Genomic DNA, 26,135 nt, shown 5'->3' on the forward strand with positions numbered 1-26,135 from the left:
GGAGTCCAGCTATAGCCAGAGCCCCCCGGGCCTGGCGTGCACCGGACTCTTCGAAGCCCGTGGGGCCGCGCCGGATTCTCCGCCCGCCGGCCTTAACCAAGCGCTGGCTCCAAATTTCGTGCCATCCGTGTGCAGGAAGATTGGGTTTGCCTTTTTCTCTATTTCTAAGAATAGGAAACAAACGAATTGGAAAATTTTTGCTTTGGAAAAATATCAGTTCGATGTCGTTCGGTGCTTAAATTGTCCTTGGATTTTTTTTTCCAGCTTTGTTTGAAAAAAAAAAAGGAAGTTGATGCGCGTCCCAAACCTTGTTTCTCTTTAAACCGTCCCCTTAGACGGGCAGTCGGTTGCTGCAGATGTTTTCTGGGGCAAAGAGAGTGAAATGGAATGGGAGGGAGGATGAGGGCTGGGACTCTCTCATTTTAAATCCCATTACTGTCTTTGAGGAGAAGCACAAAAAAATCAGGAAAAGATGGTTCGTCCCCCACTGATTTCCCTCACTTCAAAGATTTCCCTCACCCCTTAAATCAGAAATATTATGGCGCTAGCTATTTCTCAAGAAAAAAATGCACATGTTTCTTCAGAATATGTACACGGTATAGGTCCCTTTTTACATTTCTCAGCAAAAAAAAAAAAAAAATGGGGGGGATAGCAGGCACTCAATTCCTTGGCTATTAAACAAGCCATGCCTGCAAGAAACGCAGGCATCGGGGGAATGCTCAGCCGCGCATCCCTCCATTAGCGCAAGCTTGCGTGTCTGCGTGTCAACAATGCACGTGCTACCACGGGCACCGACTCCCCACGCCGGCCCTAGAAGGCTCCGAGCAAATGGGTGCCAGGTCCCAGTTACGCGGTCGCCGCCTTGCTCCCCAGGCCGCCGCCCGTGCCTCTCAAGGATCCCTTTTTCTGCCTCCGCCTGGCAAGTCGGAAGCCTCGATCATTCCCCGCCAAGTAGCCCTTGGAATTCCCTAAAGCGCATGTAGCCTGACCGAGGGTCTCTTATCCTCGAGTTGTTCACTTTGTTACGTTAAGATGAAGTTAGTTCTCTCTCTGCTTCACCCGCCCCAGGCTTTAGATGTAGTGCAAACTTCTGGTACCAGGTCACCAAAAGGGGAGCCAGCGCTCGTCAGTGGTGTGGGCGGTGCGGAACCTAGGAGAGCCACCAGCTCCGAGGCGCCTCCTGCCCCAAGGCTGGAATTCAGATTTCTATTGCAAAGGAGCCGAGGAAACTGGGAATCTGACTCAAACCCTGGAACTGACTAATTGCCCTGCATTTTCACAATGCGCCATGTATTCGAAATGAAGGGCAGGCTTTATCATTTGGAACTCTTTCAAGGACCTGGGCGCTCCAAGTTTGGGGCTAATTCTTTAAAGGTTTTACTTCTGAGAAATAGGGAGAAAAGAATGAAAGAATGAAATATACCCACAATCCATGTACTGGGGATGGCACTCAAGAGTAGGTTGTGGTCTTTTTTGAATCGGGAGTTCAAAAGGAAAAAAAAAAGTCTGTTCCCTCCCCCTTGCCCCAGGGATGAAACCTCTCTAGATTCTAGCGGCCAATTTGGTTTGATTTCCGCGGTTTGGAGGCTCTGGTGGGGTAAAGGGCGGCGGGGCTCGGAAGACAGACCTCAGCTGCCTCCTGGACCAGCTGGTCCGCTCTTGGCCCTGGAAGCAGAAGCTGAAATCGGGGTGATTCACCCTCGCCCTGGCAGCTGGAGAGAGCGTCTGGGGAGCGCGACGCTGAGCCTCTTGTATGTGGACCTCCTAGCTCCCTCCTCTCCCTCTCTACTCTCGGCACCCCCCACCTGCCTACTGTCCCCCAGGGATCTAGTTTCCCTTTCTGTCATTTCGAGCCAGTTCTTTTCCCACCAGAAACTCCTTTTTCTTGGAGTAACTTTCCAAAAGAGCTGTCGTTGTCCTGAAGTCCAACCTTGTGGGGGTGGATCCGGGAAGCCCTTTCTCAATTAAAGCTTCTTCTCTGGGCACCGTGTACATGCCCCTACAGTCCCTAGGACATCACCTGGGCACTGAGACCCACAACTTGGCTCATCCGGCCCAGCGCCAAAACAAAGGGGGACTTCAGTTGCTTTTCTCTTTTCCAGTGAAATGCCTCAGAAAAAAATCTGAATTTGGTTTTCTTGCAGGCATGAAATATATTTTCACAAAAGTATTCTTCAGGCTGCCTTAGATGTGGGGGGGGGGGAAGCTTTTGACCAAGAATATGGGCAGAAAGCAAGAAGCTGCAAGTAATGGACACCACTGTGTACATCCGCTCTCGACTGTGAGGTGTGCAACCCGAGTCTGAGGGACTGGTGCCAGCATCCAAAGTCCCCCATTCTGCCAAGAGCACCCCTGATTTCTACAAACAGGGAGCATTTTCTACCCAGACCTAGCTGCTCACCGTCTGGTGCATGAAGAGCAAACTTTCTGATTTGGTGGTTGAGGCTCAGGGCACGGTGGTTTCACCGTAGGACAGAGTTGCGGGTGGAGCAATTCTGGACGCTCCGAAGCACCTCGCCCTGCACCCCTAGGAGAAAGGGGGGAACTGTTCGATTTGTCTGGGGGTCAGGAGGTGGGCTGGGGGGCGCGGGGAGGGAACGGATGTATGGAGCGCCAATTGCCGGTCCAGGCTGCCTCTCTCTCCTGTTTCTCCCTCCCTACCTCATCTTCTGCCATTTCCAGAGGCAGGAGAAAGGTGATCTCGGACTTGACCCCTAAATCACAAATGCTGGTGGCTGCACCTCGCTCCGGGATGAGCGCAGCCCCTTCCCCGGGCTCGAGCAGCTTAACCCTTTCGTCCCCGCGCGCTCAGGGGCCGACGGCAGCGGCGCCTCTGACCTCGGCACTGCGGTGCAGCCCGCCTCCTCCGCGCGGCACCTTGGATCCCACCAGGAGACCACAAAAGGGCGAGACCGCGGGGCGCTGCAAGCCTGGGGCACGGGCCGGGCGGCCCAGAGCGCTGCCGGGGAGCCGGAGGAAAAGCCGGAGTTAGCGGAACGAAGAGGGATGTTTGGATCGTGTTAACTACCCAGACAGATGCACTTCGGCATGTCTGCATTTATGGAATCCATATGTTGTCGTGGCAAATGAGAGGACAGCAACACGTACATACAATAGACTTAGAATAACAATATACATTCAAAAAGGGACCGCACATTCTTCACCCTGCAACCCTTCTCTTAGATCTAGCTCTGGAGTTGTACGGAGAGGCATCCTTTCAACTTCCCCTGCCTCCACACGGGGTTTTCTTATTCCTTCCTCTTCCCTTTTTTGTTTTTGTGTCCCCAGTCCCCCAGCAGAAGAGAACCCAGGGTCCAGAAGCTAGGCTCTTTGGAAGTGAGATCTCCTAAGATCCCGTCCATCTCCCTTCTCCCTTAAAAAAAGACTGGCCCATCGCATGTTTTAGCCCTTGGAGCAAATAATAGCTGCTCACATTGAAAACTGACTCTGAAAATTGCGGGGGAGCAGATTCTTAATCAAATTTGCTATCCATATCTTCATCATTAAACCAACATTTCTATGTTATAGTTGCAAAAAAGTAGCTTCAAACAGATCTGGAAACAGAAACCCTCAGCCGGAGAGCACAGCTCTGTACAGTACCTGCATTTATGTACACCTTGTATATTTGTGTGCACATATATTCATGTGCACACAGAGATGCAAAGACATCTAAAGTCATTCAAATGTATATTTATGTACTCATTTATGCATATATCTTTGTGTTTATGTATATATCCATTCATTTGAGCGAGAGCCAGGGAAATATACATATCAATGCAATATTTAGCCTACATTCCACTTTCCCTCCCTCTGTAAATGTCTTAAAAACAGATTGGTCTAAAATTTTCTGTCCTCTTGCCAGCTTAATGAAGGATTTAGATTCTGAATTTCTTGGTGCCTTTTTTCATTTTGTACATAAATAATCCATATAGATGCTGGATTATCGCCTAAGCATTATTCAATCATATGAGCTTGGTACCTGTCCTCCTTATAACGAATTCACTCAGTAAAATTAGCATAAGTATTTACCAGATTAAGCTGACATTTTCCTATATTGCAACACGAAATACATTTATATCCAGAATTTCCCTCAAATCGCCTATACCACTGGAGAGACTGATTTCCTCCATGCCGTTTTGTATATGATACAAGCTACAAGTTCGCTTCTAGTACTAGTTACATTTTTAAAAGAATATAAATACATAGCATTTAAGTGAGATTTCAACATCTACAAGGAGAAATTGAATTCTGGTACATCTTAAAAAAATAAACTAACAGATTTATGAAGATTCATGAAGACAGATAAATAGGAAGCACATATACTCCTGAGGGTCTGAACAATTTTCCTTACCTGACGTATAATGGAAAAATTCAGAATTTACCAGTCTTCTTTCAGTCAGCTACACTTTACACTGACCTGCACTTTGGACTGAAAGGGAAAAAAAAAAAAAGATTAACTGTTGCCAATGAAAATTTTAAAATAATAATCAGAAACTGGACAAACTGAAGGTAAAAATATACGTTGGCTACAATAAAGATAAATATTTATTTAATCAACGTAGAAGTTGTGTTTGGGCTGTAGGAATGTTTCATCCTTCCCTTAAAAAAAAAAAAAAAAAAATCAAGAAAGAAAAAAGCCAGAGTCTTTGCAGACTCCTGGAGAGTTCCCATTGTCCAGGGCTATCGAGAGCCCAGAATGGCATTAACCTCACAAAAGACACATTGTGCAGGGGACAAAAAAAAGCCCCTTCTTCTACAATAACTTTTAGCTTTTTTATTTTTAGAAAATGACAAAGGTTTTGCAAGCACTGATTGGTGAAACCTGTAGCAAGCCAGGCTGGACTTGGCTTTATTGATCTACTGTCCCGCGTGGAAAGCAGCCAGGAGAAGTTTGAATGGCAACCCAGATTTGGCTCATAGAGAGGAAACCCCCGATTTTTCTAAATGTATTTTTTTCCTAAATAAAACAGCATTATTCCCAGAGTGAATTCAGAAGGATTAGATGAGGTAACCCTGCAAAATCCTAAACCGGTTTTCTCCTCTTAGTCTTGACTAAGAAGCTGCATGCACTTAAGAGCACTGGAAAATCTCTCAAAATGAAGAATTCCCTTCTAGTCAAACAGATTCCCCGATTAATTCCCCAATTCCTTCTAAAATAAATAATCCAGCTAGGCTGGGACAAGAAATTTTTTTTCTCTAAAAAATAAGTTTTAGTGCGTATTCTCTGCCTGATGTTTACAGAGTTCACGAATAATGCCTTCAAAAACATAAATGTTGTTTTTACATTTGTGTGCAGATCACTTAAAGTGCAAATTGCATTTTATTTTATTCCAGACATTGTAATTTCAATGGTACTAGTTCATATTTAGAACTTACATAAATACATACTTGTCATTAAAAAAAAATCTATTGCAGTAGCAGTGACGGTAAGGCTAGGATTTGAAAGGGGGGGAGAAAAAAAGGAGAGAGAGAGAGAAAGAGAGAGAGAGAGAGAGTCAGTCCTGTTCTTCCTGCGTTTGTTTGCTTGCTTTTTGGAGGTATCATACACCCGCCTAAGTGATGGCTTTGATGTACTGGGAATCGGTACAGTAGCAGGGTCCCTGGTTGCTGTCTTTGATTCTAGGGATCTCCTTTGGGCTCTGGTGGGATGTACCGCGCTCCTAGTCTTTATCTGAAACCCATCCTCTCATTTCAAGCCCTTTGGCTTCGAGACTGTGCTCCAAACTCTTGGAGGTAGCTGTAAGACTTTTTTTTTCTTTCTCTTTTTTTTTCTTTTTTTTTTTTTTTTTTTTGGCATTTAGGGAAGGGGTATGTAATTCCCCACCCCCCACACACATACTCTAGACCTTTCCTCGCTATTTAAATATATTGGCTTTCTTTCTTACGAATTTAGTCTGAAATTATTTTTCACTGCCTTTATTACATCCCTGCTTTTGATGGCAAAATAGCTTCCTGTGTTTTGAAAACATCTGCTTTCCAGGTTTTACACGAGAAAATTGATTTTACTTTTCTCTTAAGTCCAGAAAGGTAGAAAGTTGGACTTGTTTCCAAGTGCAACTTTTCCTTTTCTTGTCTTTCCTTGAGTTATCCCCTTCCAGTTCTGATTCACTTTCCCCCTTTTACTTCTAATCATCACTCCCCCCTTCCCCTCTCCTTCTAAAGAACCAGAGAAGATTGATTGCATCTTATTTCAGAGGACAAAATTAACATATTATATCTTTTTTCGTCTAGTCTATGGTACGGTTAAAGTTTTCTCCATTTGTCCTCTGATTTGGGGGGGGAGGTAATTTTCCTCCTTTTTAAAAAAATCTCCGATTTGCAATTTAAAGTGGCCTCTATTATAAGTCTCTGCTGCTTCTCTGCTCTTTCACTTAAATCTTTGCTTTAAGCTGTCCCACTCCATTATTGCCCCCCCGTACTCTTCTTTGAAGATGCTCTCTTTCTATTTAATTTAAACATTGCTGCGTTTGCCTAAAAAAGAAAGAAAAAAAGAAAGGGGGAAAGAAAAAACAAGAAAGAAAGGAGAGAAAAAAGAGAAAGAAAAAAAATCTTTTAAAAAATCTTAGCCAGGTTCCTATTGTTGCTTCTCTGCATTTCACTTCTCGGTGTGTGTGTGTGTGTGTGTGTGTGTGTGTGTGTGTGTGGTGTATGTGTGTGTGTGCGCGCGCGCGTGTGTATGTGTTTTTAATACATGCATAAACTTTTGGTGCCTCTCTCCCTCTTCCTGGGCTCTTCTCCCATCCTCTCTTCCTGCTCTCCTCGCCCAGCTCATCACTTTCCCCTGGTTTTTTTTTTTTTTTTCCCTCCCTTCCTCCCCTCTGCCTCCCTCCACCTCCTCCTTTTCTTTTTTGCTGAATCTTATTGATCCAGAAGGTGGCTAATTAGCCCTTCCCGTCGTGCCTGGGTAATGAAGCACATGCGCACTGAATTAATCACAGCCATTTTTTGCAGGAAACTAATTAGCAGAATAAAGATCCAAAGACTTTTTTTTCTTTTCACTCATCAGCTCCCACTTCCAGCGCGTCCCCTCCGACCGCTGCAGCCGCCGCCGCCGCCGCCTCCTCCTCCTCCTCCTCCCGGCCGCAGCCGCCGCCGCCACCGCCTGCTTTGCATCCCAATTACAGCCTAGAGCCGCTGCCGCCGCCGCCGCCGCTTCTCCTCCGTGGCCCCTGCCCGCTCCGGGGGCTGTAAACTCCCCGCCAACCATGCTGCTCGGCGGCAGCGGCGGCGGCGGCTCCGGCTCCCCGGCTGCGGCCGCCTCCCGCCCCGGGCTCCGCCGAGCGCGCTCCAGCTCCGCCGCCGCCGCCGCCGCCGCCAGCAGCGCGTCCTCCGCCGCCGCCGACCCCCGCCAGCCGCCGCTGCTGCCTTGATGGGCTCCGCGGCCCGAGCGCCTCTTTTCGGGATTAAAAGCGCCGCCAGCTCCCGCCGCCGCCGCCGCCGCCGCCAGCAGCGCCGCTGCAGCCGCCGCCGCCGGAGAAGCAACCGCGTAAGTGGCAACTTTTCCCTCTTTTTTTTTTTTTCCCGCCGCCGCCGCCGCCGCCGCCGCCGCCTGCTCCTCCTCCTCCCGCCGCCACCGCCCGGACGCGGGGCTCCTCGGGGCGCCCGGGCTGCTTTGCATGGGGCTCGTCCTGCCCCCTCCCGGCTCCCGCGCCCGGCCGCCGTCGCCCGCGCTCCCCGCGCCCGCGCCCTGCTCGCTCGCTGCGTCCCGCTCGCCTTCCCCCTGCGCCAAACTTTCTCTTTCTGTTCTTCCTCCTCCTCCCGCCGCCGCCGCCGCCGAGCCCGGGCCGCCCCCTCCTCCCCGGCCCCCGCGCCGCCGGCGACCCCCGGGAGGGTGGAGGCGCCCGGGGCGAGGCCCGCGCGGCGAGTTTGGAGGCGCCGCCGGGCAGGGCCGGCCGAGGGCGGGAGGGCGGCCGGGGTCCGGGCGCCGAGACAAAGGCGGCGGTCGGTGGGGGGGTCCGCGGTGCCGAGCTCCCCCGCCCTCGGCCCCCAACTTTGCCCCACCCCGGGAGGCGCCGGGGCCCCGGGCTGAGCCGCGGCGCGGGGCGCGCACCCGGCCTGGAGCCGTCGTCGCGGCTGCTGCAGCTGGCCGGCCGGCCGGGCGCCTTCCGCGCCAGGGCTCCACTTGCCGGGAACGCGGCCGCCGGGCCGGAGCCCCGGGGTCCGAGAGCGGGCGAGGGGGCGAGGCGGCAGCCCGACCTTCTCTACCTGCGCGCTCTCCGCCCTGCCCCACTGGCAGCGCCGCGAGCGCCCTGAGGGGCCTCTGCCCTGGACACTAGGGGCTCCCGGGGGCTCGGGGCTGCGCCGCCGGCCGGGACCAGACCTCGCCTGGCCGGCCTCTCCTTGGCCAGCTGAGTTGAGAGACATCAGATGATTCCTTCTGTTCCTCCCTCCTTTTTTTTTTTGTTTCTTTCCTTTTCTTTTTCTTCTTTTTTCCCTTTTCTTTTTTTTTTTTTTGTTTACGCGAATCTGGGATTGTTTACGTTCCGTTCCCCACTTTCACCCTCGTCCTGTTCCACTCCTCTTTCCCATGTATTTTCCCCATTAGATGCAAAAATCACGTTCCTGAATTTTGCATTATGCATTTTCATGTACATCTTTTTGCATATCTATTGGAGAGTAGAGCTAAGTGTATTTCATGCCGGGTATTTAAATTGTGTGTGGACTCAGTAGGCTGCTTGTGGAGCTGTTGAAAAAATACATTTTACTTTGCAAATTAATCTGTTGCTCAGGCTCTGACTTTTGCAAAATGTTGTGCAGTTCCTTCGACTGTGGCAAATTCTTTGATTACAAGTGCTTGCAAAAATCACCCACTCTTAACTTTTCCCCCTTGTTGCTTTGAAGTAGGGTAAATATGACAGTTTTTATTGGTCTCAATTATTGAAACTTGATCTATGGACTATATGGAAGAAGGAGGCTGATTGCCTTTTTCTGGCCTCCAGTTCTAGTGACTTTTAAAAGGGTGTTTGTTAAGTACCTTTGAAGAATATGACATACGGTGATCGCTTGGCTGTAATGCAAATTACAGAACATAAATTCACTTTGGAATTAAAAAAAGACTCGAGCCCTTTCAGTGGGGACACTTGAGGATTTATTATGTTTTTTAAAAAATTACTTTTTTCTCCCTAGTTGGGAGAATGGCTAGTTCCAGACCAACTTATTTGGAGGTCTGTGGAAAGAGGCTTGGGAAATGGGAGAGGGGAGAAGATTGATCACAGTCTGCGTAATCGATAGGGCAGCCTGCTGCAATCTTGTACCTACATTTACTGTACATTTCTACAGTATCTGCAGCGTGGGTGCTCCAGTGCCTTGCTCGGCCTCTTGGAGCAGATTTAGAGGCAGTACAAGCAGAATTTACTGCCAGCCCTCCGGAATAATATAGGGGAAAGCTGCTGGATTGTGTCTCATTTTAAACCTCCTTCACAGTACTGTACATTTTTTTTTTTTTGGTGAATCTGTTTACATGTGAGGCTTTCGGGTACTGAACCCCCAAAGTGTAGGTATCGTGTAGGTTGGGAGTGGAAAGTATTGGAAGTGGGGTTAGGAGATGGGAATTCATTTATTGAATTACCACTTCGGGGGTCCTCTGCTTATCTTATAATGTGAAATATCTTTAACAAGAGCAAGGAATTTAGAGTGAGGAATATGAGAGAGTAATACACCAGAGACTGAAGCAGTGTGAAAAGTAAGGATTGCTCTGTGTGTGCATGAGAGAGAGAGAGAGAGAGAGAGAGAGAGAGAGAGAAGAGAGAGGGAGAGAGGGAGAGAGAGAGAGAGAATACAGACACTTATAGTCAGGCTTGAAAGCGTGGTGGTAGGTGAATCCATATTTGGAGATGATTTTGAAATAGTCTAGCAAATGGTGCATGAACAGGATTTTGTAAAAAGTGTGTACGGAGTCAGTTTTGAAAAGATTGCCGTTCGGGGAGATGAGGTGTGGGCAGGAAAACCCACTCTAGGCCAGCAGCCTTCCTCTGTCTGTGTGTCTCCTCCCTTCCCCCTCCCTGAGTTCTAGTTTTTAATTACTTAATGCTGAAACGCACAGGGCTTATATAAATATTTGCAAATGCTCTTTCCTATTGATTTCTCTGGATAAACTGCCCTGCTCAGGTCCAGAGAGGAGGCAATTCAGATCTGTGGACTTTTTAAACATACAAAGTCTCTGGAGGAGAGTTGGTCTGTGCACGTGTGCGTTTATGGGTAGAGTTGTAGACGTGAAGATTTTGGGGGGCTGCAAGGAGAGTTCAGTCTCCTCTTGGCTGGAGCTGGCCCCAAGGCCTGGCAGTTCTGACAGATGCGTGTGTGTGTGTGTGTGTGTGTGTACTTGTGTACAGGTACGTACTTTGCGGGGGGGGGTCTACCCTGGAGGAGTCTGAATGCATATGCACTGACAGCACTTCCCCCCCCCCAGCCCCCATTAAATATGGAGCAGTTTTGCAGGGCTCGGTGACTGCCTTCTCCTCAGGGTCACGTTGAGTTCGAATCTGACCCAAGGTGCCGGAATCCTGCAATGGGGAAATAAAAGAATATATAGAATGGGGTCAGGTCAGCTGCTCACAGGCCAAAACCCCTACAGCTGCTTTGATTTTATTTTTTTGTGTATATTTTAGGCTCCTCCTGCCATGTTACAAATTGGGCCTCCCCCTCTCAGGTGTTTGCTCTGTAGCTTAAAGGCACCAGAGCCTCTGCCTGCGTAGATGTCTGCTTCCAGCAAGAACAGAAAACCCACATACCAAATCCAAAACAAAACAGAGGAAGGAGGGGGAGGAAGAAAACCCCTATTGAGTTCAGGCAAATAAGGTTGGGTCTCCAGATCCGATTACAAAGCAGCTCTGAATATGCAAGACAGCACACAGGACCAGTTATTCCAGTTACAACAAACTATTAAAAAAAGAGAGAGAAAAGAAAAGGCATGTTTAGGTCGTAATTTGTTAGTACAAGGAAAAGAATCCCACATAAAGCTGCCGTTTTCCCCCCTCCCTTTGCTGGCTTCACATAGAATTCACTCACCCTTTTCCGATTTGTCTACTGTATAGGTTCTTTTATTAAAATCTTTGGGTTTAGGAAGATCGCTGCAAGCAACACATTTTCTGTATTTTTTTCCCTTTATCTTAGAGGAGAGTTGGCAGGGGTTCTGTGGTTTGCAGTTACACAATATGTTATCATGTTTTTAATCACTAAATCATTGCAGTGGTTATAGATTTACAGTCTTGGGGTATTACAGAGAAGAGCAGGGCGGCTATATGTATGCTTTTAAATTACACCAGTGTAAACTGAGTACAGGAGCTGTGAATATGGTCGGCAGACTTCATCCCTCCTCCACCCCCAAGCATCTTCGTTCTTTTTTTCCCCTCTGTGATTTTTTTTAAATTGTTCAGTTTGCTTAAAAAAAACATCCTCCCTCCTATATTCCTTTTCTCTTCATCCTCCTGCACAAAATATTTTTATTTCAGACTTCTGACACCAGGTAAGTTGGAATTCAAACTCTTGAAATAGGACTTCGGATCAGGGAGTATAGTAATAATAATTTAAAAAGTGGATTTCCTAAGAAATCCTCTTGGTTTTCATACCCATCTCCTGTATAGGGTTGGAGGGCGGATTGCACATCGTGAGGCGGGGTGGCCAGAGTGGAGGGAAGGCAGGCTTGTGGCGCTTGCCTGCCTAGAACCTCCAGTGTCCTGTCACTGTGAGCCCACTTTCAGCTTCTGTTTTTCATATTATTATGTAACAGAATCCTTGGCAGCATTAAAAATTCAGTATTACAAGCTGATTGTAATGCTGCCTCATTAGACAGCACTGTCTGGCCTTGTATTAAGTGAAACACAGAGCATGGCTTTTAGATTATAAACACCAATAAATATTAAGGATCAGCAGAGGGGGGAAACAGTCAGCTGGGTTTTTGGCCCCTTCTGGTTTTAAATCCCTTCCCATCTTCTTCCCTTCGTCATCCCCTCCGACCCCGGGCCTTGGTAACTGTCATCTGTTTTCTTGGGATGCTGATGTGTTGACCTTGGTGACATTTTAGGAGGGCTTTTTATAGAGTTATCTTGTATACACAAAAGGTTTGGAAGTTTGTTTTGTTTTGATCTGCAATAAACAGGCCCTTCACTTTGCTGATGTCATTTCCGTTCATATTTGAGTTGTTTATTGTGCTTCTTCGCAGGGCCCTCTCATCCCTACCCCCACCTCGCTTTTCAGCCAGAGTCTGTGGCCGCCTGGGGAAGGGGGAATGCGTTCCTAAGCTGCCAGGTCTGGGTTCAAAGGCTGAGGGTTGCGTGTCACTGCGTCGTCCTAGGGTTCGCCCGCTGGGGAAGATGTTTCTAGCTTCGAATCTGGTTAAGCACTCCGACATCCACTTGCCCTGGTATTTTCATGGCATGCAGTGATTCACCTCAGCTTCCTTTCTTTGAAGCAACCCCCCCCCGCCCGTGCGCGCGCCCGTGCACGCACACACACACACGCACACACACACACCCCTTGTCTGTGTCTTTAGGACATCCTTATTGCCCACATCTCCATGCAACGCCCCCCTCCCCAAAAAAAACAACACCTAATCTTGTAATGATGACTTTGATTCAGTTGCAAATCTGAAGCTGGCTTTAGGGACTTCATGCTGTGAAAAAAAGAAAACATTTCCAGGCGTTGCCCCACAGTCTCGCTGCAACCCTGCACCTTCTATCCCTGTTCAGTTTTTTTTTCTCCTTTTGCATTTATTTTTCTATTCCCTGCCTTTTCATAGACGTAAAGGCTATTCTGATGTTACTAAAAATGACCGTAATGACCAGTGTCTCTTATTTCCATGTGATCCACAATCGGAATACCCCCTCCTCAAAAAAAAAAAAAAAAAAGGGTGGGGAGAGGAAGGAGGAAAAACTGAGTGTGTAGATCCCCAAGGCTTTCCTCTAATAGGATGATGGGTTTTAGGTTAAAAAAAATATTATTGTTTTGTTCTTTTAGGTTTAGAAATAATAGGGGGAGAGGGAAAAGCAGTCATTAGGAAGTTCACTGAGCTGCTTTCCAACTAAGACGGGTGAAAAATGAACCTGCATTGACACTTGGCTCCATGTGAAAGCCCCAGTAACCTCTCCCCCCTTCCGTTGCCCTGGCCTTTTGTTCCTGGAGAACGGAGCTAAGGTGCTTTTTCTCCCAGACCAAAGGCGGCAGGCAAGGAGTCCCCTTGTGTGCGCATCGCCTTTAGATGGCCTTCTCATGGTTATTGTCAATGCAGACTCCCCCAAACAATTGCTCCAGGGAGACACAAAAGCAAAAACATTTGTCCTATTTTTTTAACCTCTTTGTTTTAGATTTTTTTTATCCATTCTTTAAATTTCACAGTTTCTATTTGTCTGCAGAGAGACAAACGGAACAGCATGAAGCAAGCGCATTTTACCATAGGCCTCACTGGCAATTGGAACGGCCTCAATAGAAATCCAGATTCTTAAAACACTGGCTGACTTGGAGGAGATGTGAAATTTCAGCTTGGGGCTCTTAAGTGAGATTAGCACCGATTTCGAACAAAAATGCACTAAAAGGAAAAGATAAGACAATGGGATTCTGGAATCATTTAGGGGAAGTGTGAAAAGGGTCACCTTTTGTTTATCTCTTAGGATCCTGCCCCAAGAAGTGGTCGCTTGATGGGAAGGAATTGCAAATCCAAATGCAATTCTTCATTTAAAAAAAGATCTGATTCTGGTTATTGTGCTATTGGTGTATCGTTTCAGTGTTGGTTTTAAAGCACTGGACCGGTGTGGGGACTACTGGTACGCACTGTGGAACTGATGCTGTGTTGAGAATTTGTTTTTGAAACTACGATTTATAGAGAGAGGCCATATCCCCTCCCCCCCTTTTCTTTCCTCTCCCGTTTCCTTTTTCCTTTCTTCTCCCTCCAACCCGCTTCCCCTCCAAGAACGTAGTGGTTTGCATCAGGCTGAGGGCAGAGGGATGTGTCAGACCGTGGGGATGGCCTGTGAACCGACTAGGAGTCCACCTCTCTTTCCTGGCCCCGAACAAAGCACCTCTCTCCTGTAATGTATGGGCCCTGATTGCAACGTTGTCCTTAAGCATCTGTCTGCCTTTTTATTAAAATTCTCAATTTCAAGGTTTAGAAACACAAATGTAAGAATCCCCCTGGGTATAAAAGTCTTGCATGGCAAATTCTCTTTGCCCTTTCAGAAATAATATTTTTGTTTAAAAAAAAAAGCGCAAGCTCTTTACCTAATGTCTTGAAGCTGTTTTAAGGCAAGGTCTTTGTTTTTGCTTTCCGAAAACTTGGCCTTTGTAACTTAAAATTGAGGAAAGCTCTTCTCTATCACAGTTTTGAAAAAATGGTTCCTCATTTGTGTCTTTTTTAGATGTGTCATTGATAGCTTTAAGGGTCTGAGCTGAGGAGGGTGGGGAAGTGAACCACATAAGGTTCCACCTACGATTTGGGGGGTAAAAATTAATCTATGGAATTAGCATTGTAGCGAGAGATGGAGGCCTTGAGGTTTGTGACAGAGAAATGTGAATCAAAACATCTGTTAGGCCTTGGCACACCAGCCTCCAGCGGTTCTGAAGGTGAGTGTGGGCTGTTCTGAGGAAAGCCTGCATTCTGTATCATACCCAGGAGGGCCTGGCCACCCAGTGGTACCAGGCTTCTAAGTATAACTGCCTATAAAGGATGGGGTGAATTCAGGGCATGCAGTGCAGTTCAGCTCCAAATGGATCCTTGCTTATTTCAGGGACTTTTGTTTTTGTTTTGTTTTGTGCCCTCTTCTGGCTTTTTTCTTTGTTAAAGCCTCAGGGTTATTGAAGCACTAGTTTTAAAATCAACGTGTATGTATAATTTAATAAAAATAGAAGGATCTGAAAGAATACACAAGTCTGCCTCAACCCAGTTGTGCTGTGTAGAGCACAGGTTTAGCTAGAAGTCAGCAGGCTGACATTCGCTGTCTCTTAGCCCAGAGATCATATTTACCTTTGCTGAAGTGAAAGGAACAGCATTGGCGAGTGAGTGTATATGTGGAGTGAGAGAGAGAGCGCGAGAGAGCGAGCGAGCGGGAGAGAGGGAGAGGGAGAGAGGGAGAGAGAGAACCAGTTTGGCTCGGATGGGATCTTTGTAATTTACCAGCCAGCTAAGTAAGCATTAGGGGGCTGGCCTCTGGCTTGGAGAGTGGCTAAGGGGAGGAGTGAGGGAAGGGTTAGCATTGCCTGATTTATTTTTAAATATTTATCCTTTTGGCTGTTGCCAGTTACGCTTTCCAGATGAGACGAGACTAGTTATGGAGAGCTGGAAGGAAAGAATTGCCTTTTCTGAGAGTGGGTTTATTTGTCAACAGTTTTCAGGACGGAGAGCGCCAGGCTGTCACCGCTGGGTAGGCCGTGGGTGTCACGTCAGGCAGCTGCCCTGGGAAGAGCCGGGGCCTTTCAGAGCTGGGGGACAGAATTTGTAACATGTATGTCAGAGAAACTGTTGATTCCATATGGAAGTGCAAAAGTTGCAAATCCCCTCTGAAAAGGTATTGTTTTGATTAGCGACGGAAAGAAGTTTTGGTCGAGGTAACACACCCGCTTTTGGCTTTTGTGTGATCCTTTATATTCCTGATGATCCAGAGGCCACAGATTACCGGCCTGTGGATTACCTGTTAAATTTGTGTCTGTAACAAAGGCAAGCTTGACCAGGCCTCACTGTGTCTGTAGCTGGTGTCCGATTAAGATAAAGGAAAGGGACTCAGGGTCACGCTCAGCTCTACTTGTCAGGACTCTTGAGGTGCAGGAGGCAGATGCAAGTGTCTGCCCCTTGGGACAGGCAGTTTCAGGACAGACCCCCTCAGGGCCTTCTGCCCACAACCTCCACATACTTCCAGGTTGCTTTGAAGCTGGCTCTTTGGGCTTTCTAGCTTTCATTGTATTGAAAATATTTATCTGTTGGCCCACCAGGTTCATGATGTCACCAGATTAGGTTTTCCCCTGTTAATAAAAGTTAAGACAAAGCAGCAAAATTCGATTTTCTGGGAGTATAAACATTTTCGTATTGTCATTAATTTATCTGCTGGGCCGTGGGTTGCTTCCAGGCAAGAATGGGGGCCTAGAGTCTTCATTCTCGTGAAGACGTTTCCAGAGACATCTCTGAGTCGTGTGCGCCATGTTACTTGCGTTATTGCTAGCATCATCATCTACGTGTATTATTCATAGTTACTTTTTCAATTAAATTATTCATTAGTTTTTTTTAAGGTGTTCTCAACTCATGTGGCTAACATAAATAATAGTGTGTTTTGAAAACACCACCTGTTCTTGGGCCTTAAGTCAGGCGGTCTGGAAACAGCTCTGCAGTGGCCATACTCTGGTTTACAAAATCATCCTCCACTTTCCTTTTCCTATCTTCACCCCCCCCCACCCCGTCACTCTCTCATGTGTGACAGAATGTGGCTTGTGTTCTCCTTTGTCCCTAATCGGACATGATTCCCTAGAGGCAGTCTTTTCTCCCTGGGCCCTAGCTGGAAAAAAAATTTTTTTGGAGTCTCTTTTTTGGACTAAAATGTAGAGAGGGGTTGTCCTTCCCCAACAGGTAAGATAGTTATGTTAATCTGAACCCGAATTATATTGTGCAAAATGCCTTCTAGTTTTCATCCTTTTCTCCTGCACCAGTGTGTGCTTAATGCTAATACGATTCCATACATACAGCTCTTCGCCTCGTGAGCTTATTATATTTCTAACACTTGCACGGTTCATTATTGTGCAGTCAGAAAGGACTCTCCAGGCTCTGGGGCCAGCCTGGGTGGGTGGCTTTCAGAAAGGGTAAAAGCAGGTGCCTTTCTGTGCTGAGAATCGGGAGTAAATTCAGACGGAGCGTGGGATTCTGGCAGGGAGGACAGGGGACTTCCGGTGAGATTTCTGTGGCGCTGTCTTTTCATATCAGAATGGAGAAGGTGAACCTGGGGAGATACAAAAGTGTCCAGCGATTACTTTGACCACCTGGGGTAGCCGCATTAAATTTGACCCGGGGGGTAGAATCTTCCTACGCAGGGCATGAGCTGTGCGTTATCTGTGGCTTCTTAAGGCATCTTGTTTAACACCCTAAGGTTAACTGCAGACTGCGACTTTTCTCCCTCTCTTTATGTCTCTTTTTTCCTTTTTTCTCCCAAGAAAAACTCTATCCTTAAACTCTCAGTGGAGAGCAGGGGATGTTTTTATAAGTTTCTGCAGCTGAAAAACAGAAGTGCTTTGTAAGGCAGTTAATAGGATGGGTGTGTGTTTCAAATAAATTCCTGTCCACATTGGCTAATGTCCCCATGCTAGAGTGGCCTGGCTGTGACGTGGCTGGGGCCCAGAGACCGATGGCTTCTGTTCGGAGGCCCCAGGCTCCTTCTTGTGGCCGAGGGCATGTCCCTTTCTTCTCGCCGTTTTCTAGGCCGGCCCCTGACTTTTGATGAGTGAGGGGTCAGCGCCTGGGGAGGACCGTGCTTTGTTCCCGCCGGGCCGGTTCTCCGCGCGGCGCAGGCCGAGCCGCCCGGGGCTCAGGTCCCCGGGCGCGAGGTACGGCCTGCCCGGAGGCCCGTGCCCGGAGCGCGGCCGAGTGCTTGGGCCTCGCGCGCCCGTGTGTGTCCCCGTGTTCCCGCGGGCGCGGCTGCCTCCGAGCACCCGGCCTGCGCCCGGCACGACTGTAGATGTCAGGCTTTGCCCGGGGAGCGGAGCGGCGGCGGGGCTGTGAGTTTCAAATTAACCTTCCGCTTTGTTGCTGTGTAATGTGGATCCCCGAAGGCCCCCCCGCCCCGCCCGTCCCCCTTCCCCGGGCGGTGCGCGCTGCAAGCTGCGAGTTGAGCTTCATTTACATAAAGCGATTCCGGGCGGGCGGGCGGCCGAGCCGGCAGCGGGCAGGCCGGCAACCGGGACGCGAGCGCCGCGCCCCGTGGGTGAATCTCCGCCGCGCGCCCGGGGACCCTCCCTCCCGGGGAGGGGCGGCTGCCAGCCCGGGCCGCCACCATGAGCCCCGCTCCTCTGCCCCGGGCCCCCCCGCACCCAGCCAGAGCCACCTCGGAGCCCCGGGGGCAGCGGGAGGTGGGGAAAAGGCCGCCTGGGGTGGGTAAGTTCGGGGCTCGGGTGCCGCTGGAGTTTCCCATTGTCGCGCCTGCCTCGGCCCCCGGACCCGCGAGTGCCTCCTCCCTCCGGAGGTGTGCGGAGCCTTTGTGTGCCAGGTGAGTGCAGCCTCCCTCCCCCGCCCGCCCTCCGGGTCCGCGCAGCCGGCCTGGAGCTGCGGGGCAGGTGTTGCGAGTCTTGGCTGAACTTCCCATTCTCTTGGGGCATGTGGGGGAAGGGCAGGCTGGATGCACCTGAACTACTAGGACTCTAATTGGAACCGACCTGGGGCGAGAGCCTCTGAATTCTGCTGGGCACGGAGTACAGACCTTCCTCCTTCCCTCCCTTCCTTCCATCTTTCCTCCCCACCCCCACCCCCCTCCGGCCTTCCTTATTTTGCTTTTGGATTAGTTCCTGCCTTCTGAATATTTGCGGTGCTGGTGTCATTTAGAAGTTTGAGTTCCTCCGCCTAAAAATGCACCCTTTTCATCGCGAGAGAAGTCACTGGCCAGTTGGAAGCAATGTGAAGAACGGGGTTATTGGGGAGTAGTTAAAGGGAGAATCAGAGTTTGGGAGCTGGAAAACACCTTTGGAGATCGACTTGTCCACCCTCAACTTTGAGTCTGTTGGCACTCTGGAAAAACAGAGCAGCGTTCATTTCCGTGGGGAGGGGGGTGGGCAAGAGGGAGAGCTGAGACGTTTGTCCTGTTAAAAGAAGAGGAAGGCCCAAGTTAGGTCAGTAGCAGAAAAAGAAGTAATCATGGCAGGCTAGAGGGGAAAGAACTTTCTGGAAAATGGTCCTTTCTGCTTTGGATATACCTGTGTTATAATGATGGGAAAATGCCTAGAGGGCAAAGATCACAGCCCATGCCTGGTGTAGTCCAAGAGTGCGTTGCCTGGCACAGTGGTGCACAGTATATAAACTGGTTTAAATGAAACTGGCTAGCAGGTGAATCCAAGAGGGTCCTCCCCCTCCCCCCGCCCTACATTTGTGTCCTTTAACTGGCCTTGAGGACTCTAAAAGCCACTGACAGATAACCTCAGAGAGGACAGATGGCCCCACTTGGGCACAGGGAGAAGGCCTCTCCCTCAGGCTGGGGCCTGCATTTTGGAATGCATCAAGGCAAAGTGAGGAAAACAATCTTAAGCCTTGAAGGTAGATAGTGAGAAAGTTACAGGTCATCCTATTTCATTCCCATGCTTTGAGATCCTTGGGGAAAGGTCACTAAATAAATAGAGTATAATTTAGAGCTCCTGCTAGCTGAGGAACTTCGTTTCTTTGCCATCGAGCAGCAGGTGTGTTTGTAGAGTTGGCCCCTGGAGTCCCCTCATTCCTAAATTCAGGAGGTGTCAAACCTTCATGTTCTTTTAATGGCTGTGGTTTCTGGATAGGTTTCAAGGGGAAACCCTAAAAATCACGAGCTCCAGTAGGCTGGGCTGGAGAGGGAAGCCTGAGTGAGAGGGCAGAGACTACATTGGAGGGGAAAACATACACCTTCCAGGGTAACCTGATCGAGAAAAGCCGAGGCCAGGAGCACAGGCCTGTTCCTTGTTAGCAGAACAGCCACTAGTGGCATGAGATTCTGATTCCTTCTTGTTACCCAACCCAAAAAGCAATTAGGGAACAGAGGTGGTGGAATGTGAGGGAAGTCAGGAGACTGGGGTTCTAAATAATTTAAGGGTTTCAAGAATAGGGTCATTGGAGAGAGGTACATACCTGGATGTTTGCACACCTGTATTTGTGTTCATTCTCTTTTGTGGAGACCTCGAAGGCCCCCTTTCAGAGGCATGTGGCTATGAAGGCCAAGAGAAACTTTTCCTCTCCCCTTTCCTTAAATTACAGGACTAAGGAGATTGTCTGCGTTTAGTTTCCAGCATGTTTTCAGAGAGCGTGTAAGTGCCTCTCAGAATGGGCTAGGGTCACACTTTGTTCTTTTATTTAATTACACAAGTATTATTTAACAACATGGGGCAGATGCAGAAGCAAGCACTTTTACACTTTAAAATCAGTCCTTTTGGAGTCACAAGGAATTAAGTGACTTGGAGACCTTCTGTCTTGATGACATGGGTCACCTCCCTTTGCCAACTCTCTTTTGAAATGGCTGCATTTTCTATTGGATAGAGCTGCTATTTTCCAGTTCTCTGGAGAACAGTTTTGATTGACAGGGGACTATTGAGAAACGCTTGCTAACTCTTCCAAAATAGAAAAAAATCTGAGCTGCTTCCCCAGCCACCTGAAACTTTAATTTTGGTTTTTCCCTTCCATCTTTTATTTGCACAAATGAATACTCAGGGAGAGTGGAAAGAACCCAAATAAAACAGTATCCTCAGCAGGCCTCTGGCTCTTCCCAACAGGACAATGCCGTGCCTGCCTTCTTGCTGTTTTGGGGTTGGATTTAACTGCTGTATCAGCTCTGTGCCAACTGGACTGCCCAATGGCAAGGCACTAAACTAAGCAAGATTTCAGTTTTCATCGTTATGACTTTAACTGGTGATGAGTAGACACTCCCAGGACGGTACCGACTCACCTTGGGTGACCCAAAGGTGGTTAGTTCATTAGACTAAATCTGTGATTGCAGGCCACGAGTAAAATCTTATCTGGGACTGGTGATGATTTAACCTGGTTCCTTCAGTTCTAGTCACAAGTGGTGTCCAGAGAGCATGTCCTTATTTTCACTGTGTGCTGCTGTTCCTTTTGCACGTTGGGGCTTTTTTGTTGTTTTTTGTTTTGCTTCTAAAGTGTTAAGTGTGAGAGGCTAGACATACTCCAGGGCCCAAAGCATATCTTTATCTAAGAAATAATTTTTATTGCAGGGTTGCAACAGCCTCATGTTAAGAAGTAAATGTTTAAGTGACTAAGCAACATTTTATAAAAGGGTAGGGACTTGCTCTAAGGGAAAGAAAGTGAACTGTCTCTACACCCACTCTTTAGAGTAGCTTAGGGTTTGTGTCCTCCTCTTACAGGGGAGGCAGTGGTGATTCTGGCCTGAAGAAACTTGCAAGCTCCATCTCACACTTCCACCTGATGCTGAACATCAGTAACCTCAAGAAATACAGTATGTGCTGTGGTTTATACTTGCATTTGTTATTAAAATGGTTGCTTGCTCTCAGCCTGGCCCATTTCTGTAGTGCTTGGGCCTGTTGTAATTAACCAGGATAGGGGCGTTACTGTAAAAATACAACGTGAAGGCAGATTCCATTACAGTGAACTTCAGAGGGCTCTCGAAATGTTCTGGTATGAGATTTTGGTTGTAATGGTGGTTGTTAGAAATCACAGCAGAGCTCAGAACTACCATCCTCTGTCTGGGTTCGAAGCTGTGGTCAGGGAAATGGAGACCTAGTTTTAATAGAATCCAGATAAGGGAATTCCTTTGCAGGAGCTAATCTCAATCAAATATTAAAAGGTTCCTGTTCTGTCCAAAGCAGTGTCCTGAGCCCTTAGACTGCTCAAATTGAGGAACAAACACACAGAAGCTAAGATTGAGTCAGACTGCCCCAAGGGAGAGACCCAGGCAAAAATCTTGGCTCGTTGGCAAGCCACTCTCAAAATCCAGATTAAGGAGGAAAACTACAAAATCAACAACTGTCAGATTTCTTTTCTATATGATTTAAAGTTGGCTGCCAGATTGTTCTCTTTGAACATGTGCGAACTGACAGTCAGATGTTAGAGGGTTGTTTTGTTTTGTTTTGTTTTTAGCTAATAAAGTAAATGACTCTTATACGGACAGGAACTGGGGAATTGACAGCAGTATCGTGCTGAAGCTTCAGAAGCAGTGAGACAACCTGAATGCTTTTTTCTGGTTTTCATTCTTTGGGGCAGGGGACAGGATGGTGAGGACAAGGCAGTGAGTGGTCTAGCAGTGACGGGCGTGTTTCTAGAGAATTCTTTGCCTAAGGAAGGTGGCTTGGCTTACTTGTCACTTTTAAAGGTGATTTTTCATCAGATGTTTCTGCCCTTCTTTCACCCTTAATTCCTGGAATTTCTTGCTTTTGCAAGGGTAAGGGTGTGAATAAAAATAGGAAAAGAGACAGAAAGTTTGCTAAGTGGCAAATTTGACTTCATTTCAGAATAAGACTTCTGTGCTGTTGGTTTTAATCCCGGACAGGGCCTCTTAGCAAAATGCCTGGGCTTAATCTGCCTTTTGGGTGAGCCCTTCTCCCTTCCCACAGGAGGGTCACCATGCAGTCTTGTCAACACGAGGATTAATGCACGGGAGGTTTTGATGTGTACCCCTCCAGAGAGGCCTTAGCTGGCCTCCTCGGGGTGGGGGGGTGTCTTAGGTGATTCAGCTGCTTATTCTTTGAATTTTGGTATTAACACATGTGCCGCCTCCAAGATTTTTCCATCCTCTTCCCTCCCTGAAGTCAGTCTGAGGCTTCCAAGGAAGGGAGGAGTGGGGTATGCAAAACATGTGCTCCCTTCCCACCCGCTGCCCCTTCTGGCTGCTGCAGGTTTGGGACTCAAGCCATCAAACAACCCCCCTTGCAGGCTGCTCCTCGTGAAGATGGGGAAACCCCCGAGCCCTCGCTCCTATTCTGCTAATCACATAATGGCCTTAAAGGCTTTCTTACATGATTATCTTGTCTTTAATTTTAAGTGGGTCTTTTGGGGCAACAGTTGGGAGTTTGTGGAGTATCTTCTGTCATCTGTAGGCAGACTCTGAACCGGGAAAACTGGCTCCATCGGACGCTGTGAAAAGACGGTGGAATTTTCATCTGCCGCCGATTTCACGCACTGTCCTGAAAGTGATTTCGGCCACAAACCTTTGATCTGAGAGTGAAACTTGCCCCGCCTCGTGTGCTTCTGGAGGCAGGAGTTGGTGACTGCTCAGACCTCCTACTTTTTGTGTGTGTGAGTGTGTGTGTGTGTGTGTGTGTGTGTGTGTGGTGGGGGTGAGTTAGCCAAAGAGAAGGGCTGAACTGCTTGTGGGTCTTTGGTGGTGGGCAAAAAAGCAATTTTGCTGGGTTCTTGGTTGTGCCTGATTTTATCCAGGAATGTGACTGGAGAAAAATTCTTCAGGGAGTCTGTTGGTTGAGCTAGATTTTGAATGAGAACTGTTGCCCTTGCACATCTCTGTTGTAGGCTCTGCATTTCCATATGAAAATTCCAGTTCACAGCCAGCTCTCTGTCTTCTTTGAGTCTCCTTAGTGGAGAGGCCAGAGTCAGATGAGCTGAATGAAGACAAGGGGGCTTAATTCGATACTTGAGTTCAGGCCTCATCTGCCCCCCCCCAAAGTCATATATATCCCTGTTCAGATATGAAGTCTCGATTCAGTATGTAAAAAGCTCTTTTCAAGAGTTTAAACTCCTGTAAGCCTATAAAAAGTACATGTGTATAGCCATCAGCTTACTTGCTTTCCACAATTACGGTTTCTGAGTGGCCTACTTTGGACAGCTTTTCTCTTCCTGACACGTTTGTCCAGTGAAAATATGCTAAAGAACACATGTGTGTCTTTTTTCTCCTCCTCAGCAACTTTCCTGTCTTTTTTTTTTTTTCTTTTAAACAGTTTTTCTTAACTGCTCAAGAAACAATGTAAGCCTCTTCCACCATTTCAGGCCCTCTTCCTAAAATGCTCTTTGGCTCAGGGCCTTGGTTCTTAATGTGCATTTGGCTGGTAGGGGGAGTGGTTTTTGCTTTCCCTGTAACATTGCCGTGTTTCCCCGTGCAACATCTGTGTCGTTGCTAAAGCGTCAAGTCAACTTGTGGACGCTTAAAGAAGAGGCCCGTGGATTCAGTGTGTGTTAGAAGGCTGATGTCACTGCAAGAGCAGCTGCTTTCAAACCGCTCTTAAAACGTAGTTGCAGGTAAAGGATGGCAGGCGTGAAAATTCCAGGGGTTCCCCCACTTTTTCAAAGAGGAGGTGAAGCTGCTTTTTCCTGCAACAGGTGTGAAACCAGAGGTAGAGGTATCTTTGGGGAAAGCAGAGAACTTTTACACCTTTTGGGAAAGGACTGTCAGTTTATTTTTCGCTTGCTGGGGAATCTAGTGTTTGTCCAGACATTGGACATATTGTCTGATGAAGGAAATCCCGGTGCAAACTCCTAAGTGTCTGATTGGAGGAGGTGCGACCTTGCTCATTGGTGAAAGAAATGAGATAATTACAAAATACAGCAGGGTAGGGTTCAGGTCAGGATCAGAGTGCCGCTCATGAGTCAGCCCTTGAAATGGGGGTGCTGGTGTCCACACTGTTGTCCTGGGAGAAGCAGAGATGAATCAAATGAGCCTGCTTTTTGGGAATTCTGTTCTCCACTCTGCTCCAGTCTGGGACCCCTCTGCTGGGGTCGTAGGCGTAGGGCCTGGCTCTGTTCCAGCCTGACGGAGTGACTGTGGACCCACCATGCAAGCTCTCTGAGCCTTATTACTTCCTTTCTCTGTAAAATGGGCAAAGTGGGCACCTCACACCTAAAAGTGGGAATGAAATGAAATAGAAAACAAGTCTTCCCGGTGCATATTCGGTAGCCTCTTTACAAATGTTAGTTCCCATCCGCATGTCCTTTCCTTTCTGTTTCTTTTGTTCCCGCCGGCGGCCCTGGCTCCCTTGTTTCCCAGCACCCTGGAAGAAAGAAACTAAAAGGTCCAGTGTTTCTTCTGTTCTTCCCTTAGGGGCTGGGAATACAGCCAACTCTTTTTGACATCCTGCAACTGCGATCAGGAGTGAAAGGGTCTGAAATTGACACAGTGTCCCCATCCTCTCCAGCCCTCCCCTCACATGCCCCCCCTTTGCCCCCCCCCACCGCCCCCCAAGCTGGCAGGCGGCCTTCGAAGTGAGCAGCCCACTCAATGACCCACCTAGAGAGGCCTTCCCGGGCTGGCTTGTATATGCTAATAGGCCTGACTTGTCCTGGCTTGTTTGTCGTGATTTGTGGAGGCATTTATATGCAAATACTATCAACTTGCTGAGTTAATTATCATTTGCCCTCCCCCTCCCCACCCCCCCGACCTTCCTGCACAGCCTCCCAGCCTGGCTCCGCGAAAAGGGGCTGTTCACATTCATCCCGGAGCTCTTCCTGTCTTGGCCTCCTCCGTCCGCTGCCCTGTCCCCTTCCTGTCCCTGCAGGCCCGCTCACAGCTCCCTCACTGCTCTGCCGCCCCGCGCAGGAACCTCTGGGGTCTGGGCTGGGGAACTGGACATGCCAGTGGCTTGCCCAATTCGGAGCCTCCGCGAGAGGCGTCACCCTGCATGCAGTGCGGGGTCAGGCTCACGTTGCACGGAGCTTTTAAACCCCGTTTTCTTCCGAGTAGCCTGAAACACAGCTGCCCAGATCCTTCAGCCCTTGAAACTCAGTCCTCAGTCTGGTGAGAAAGTGAATATAGTTTTAACATTATTATCATTACTTTCATTTTCCCACATCGTGAATACCACTGAGACCTGTTCCCAATCCTGAGCCCTGCAGAGAAGCCATTTGGCAAAGGGATGCCCCCCTCCAGCCCCCCCCGCCCCTGGAAATCTGAGTATTTAAAGGTATGGTTTCGTGGACCTCATCTAGTCCTTGCCCGGTTGTGTGTGGGCACGGTTGATATTTGGGTTTGATAATTTTTTGTTGGGGGGTGTCCCTCACTTCTTCAGGTCAGAGGCCAGCAGTGCCCCCTTGCCCACCAACTCCCAATCACAAATGTCTCCCGGAATTGCCACTGTCTCCTGGGGAGGCAGCATTGCCCCCCCACCCCCACCCCCAGTTGAGAACCACTGGGATAGACATTGCATTTGCTTCTCTTGGATAAAAAGAGGGCAGATTCCTCCCACCTCCAAGTTAGACATACTTGTCAGGCATCCTCTGAGATAGTGATTTGACATAGCTGATATCAGATGTTGCCATTTGCTTAATTTTATGGTCTTCTTAGCATCTAAAAATTAAGACTCTTTCCTTTTAGGGCATGGTCATGGGCTGGTGTTTGAGGTTGTAACATTTTCATCCCCTGGGGGACCAGCCCATAGAAATAGAACCCATATGTAATTGTACACTTTCCAGGCATCACGTTACTAAAAGGTAAAAAGATACAGGCGGAATGAAGTTTAAAATGTCTTTTTTTGCACAACCCACAGTATCCCCACAACATTCTCAGCTCAGCAGTTGGGACTCA

General features: G+C 48.2%; 1 protein-coding gene across 3 annotated transcripts in view; it reads left to right on the plus strand.

Moving 5' to 3' along the window:
* The first annotated feature begins 5,438 nt into the window (after positions 1 to 5,438).
* Positions 5,439 to 26,135, plus strand: part of ZFHX3 (zinc finger homeobox 3) — a 255,767-nt gene continuing 235,070 nt past the window's right edge. For 2 of the 3 annotated variants that reach the window (XM_089903269.1, XM_089903270.1), the window contains exon 1: positions 5,439 to 7,486. The gene's annotated coding sequence lies outside the window, so the exon portion shown is untranslated. Of the gene's footprint in view, positions 7,487 to 8,277; positions 18,171 to 26,135 lie in introns of those variants that run through there. The other variant, XM_022583310.3, reaches the window with a different exon arrangement.

This window comes from Delphinapterus leucas, chromosome 20 (genome assembly GCF_059928025.1).
Source record: "Delphinapterus leucas isolate spDelLeu-1000000601 "Yukka" chromosome 20, BTC_Dleu_Yukka2, whole genome shotgun sequence".
In the NCBI taxonomy this organism is placed as follows: domain Eukaryota; kingdom Metazoa; phylum Chordata; class Mammalia; order Artiodactyla; family Monodontidae; genus Delphinapterus; species Delphinapterus leucas.